We start from the raw sequence: 2,223 nt of genomic DNA, 5'->3' as shown, positions 1-2,223 counted from the left end.
CGCCGCCGGAGCCCCCCCGCCGAGCGCCGCGCCGCGCTCCCCCCGCCGCCCCTTGCCAGGTGCCGCCCCAAGCATGTGCTTGGGTGCCTGGTGCCTGGAGCCGGCCCTGCCTGCCCATCAGTTCCCTGAGGGAGTCAAAGTCTGCTTTTCTGAAGTCCAGGGTCCGGATTCTGCTGCTCTCCTTTCTTCTTGGAATGTAAATGTTGTGTAGAAAGTAGGGCTCCTGAGATGAACTCCTTCCTGCTTATTAAGGCCAAAATCCTTTCCTTCTTTCTCTAACAAAACCTGAGGAAATGGGCAATGCTTAGGGATTCTCCAAGAAGAATTGAATTCTGCCCCCAAACCCATATATAGCTAGGAAGGCAGGTACATTACTTCTGTGACTGCTCACTTGCTGTAACAGCATCTACATAGGACAGTTGAACATGGTTGTGTGGGCACTCTATAACTCAGTCTGCCTCCTCCCCTCCACCAGTTCCCGCATCGTCAGACATTAGGTTTCTGCACTGGGGTGGGATCACAATTTGGGCCTTTAAGTAAAATCTTCCTTTCAGGAGAACTGTGGATGCATGAGCAAGTACATTGGATCTCATTTCAAGTCCTCTTTGGATCTGAGTATTGTGGATCTCACCTATGGACAATTTTCCAAGTTTGTGGTCCTCCTCTTCAGTGTGGTTAGATATACATGCAGCTGTATCTGGGGTTAAAGATACAGATAGGTTTCTTGAATCAAGGTAGCTAATTTGGTTGGCAAACATGGGCAAACCAACCTTTTCCTTGTCCTGCACCTGAATTTACACAGAATATCATCTTAACTGGGATTACCACTATATGAAGTACATTTATGACTGTATTATCAGGCTAAGATCATAACAGCTAATTCAGCAGATTATTCCACGGTTGATTATGCCAGATAATGTTTTCCAAACTTTACCACACATAGGCTGCTAGTCAGGTAACTCCACTTCTGGGCCTTTGCAGTATGTTGCTTTCTTGTCAGTGAAGTGAAAAGAAGGTGGCACATGTGATGGATTTTTGTGATATGACAAACAGGCTGTTCCATGCTATGGCATGGAAAAGGTGGTATCTAGGTTACACGGAACAGTCACAAACACGGCTGTTTTCACTTCAGTGATATGCATGCCACGTTTATCAAAAATGTGGCCAGAAACCATCCTGTCAAGGATGGACTTAGAATTAAGTGAGTTTTCTCCCAAAGGTGTTAGCAACATAGCTGATGACCACTGTCCCCCTTTAACTCTTCATGCAGGGCCAGATACTGGGAGGGATTGTGTCACCAAATCAATACATGAACGACACACACACAGTTCTGATGTCTCCCGTATGAAATGGAGTTCAGCTGCCTTTGTAGCACTATCTTGCCTTTCCCAGGACCTCAGAGAGGCTGAGCAGGGACTGCAGGGCTGGGGTGAATGCACATTGTCTTCTCTCCAGTCATACAGAGATTCCAAAGCTTAGGGCTGAATTCCTAATTTTGATGCTTTGCTGCAGAATAAATCCCTAAATTTAAAGAGTCTTTCCTAGGAGGAGGTATTGAACCACATTGCCTGGGACCTGAGGAGCAAACCAGGTGAGGTACAGAGCCTCTGTGAGGATGGCACTTCCCTTCCACAGATTCCCAGTTTCTGGATGGGCTCCAGATCCTAGTCAGTGCAGGAGCAGTCCCCTCCCTGCAGGTAAAATGATTGTGGGGAGCTCCATGAAAGGATCCTAACTGAGTTTTCCTGCCCTGAGTTACTTCCTGTGGGTTTTACCACAGGAGGTGGAGACTTAGCCCACTGTCATGTGCTGATTGCCCTCATCTCAGCCAGAGGCTCAAGCCTGTTGGGACAGAAGCAGCCAAAGCAGGGACTGCTGCACTGACAGGCAGGCAGAGGGAAATGGGGTTCAACTGGACCAACTCCCCCATGCAGCCCTTCTGGACTCAGAACTGTGCAGTGGTGACTCCCCCAAATCTAGAGACATTGGGTCCCAGGTGGTGTCTCCCCTGCCCCTGCCATGTGGGCTTGGGAGAAAGCTGCAAAAAGGAGCCAGCCAGAGACTCCATCCAGCAGGGACAGAAGCAGCCAAAGCAGGGGTCTTTTGGAGAACTTTCTACAGTTTTGACAGGACTTCCTTTGCCCTGTGCTGGTTGGCTTTTTGATCTAACCCTCTCCCTTCCCAATCCCTCATAGTCTCTTCTTCTCCCCTTTCCTGCCCACC

This window comes from Terrapene carolina, unplaced genomic scaffold (genome assembly GCF_002925995.2).
Source record: "Terrapene carolina triunguis isolate 2854851 unplaced genomic scaffold, T_m_triunguis-2.0 Scaffold42, whole genome shotgun sequence".
Taxonomy (NCBI): domain Eukaryota; kingdom Metazoa; phylum Chordata; order Testudines; family Emydidae; genus Terrapene; species Terrapene triunguis.
Note: the sequence above shows the minus strand (reverse complement) of the source record.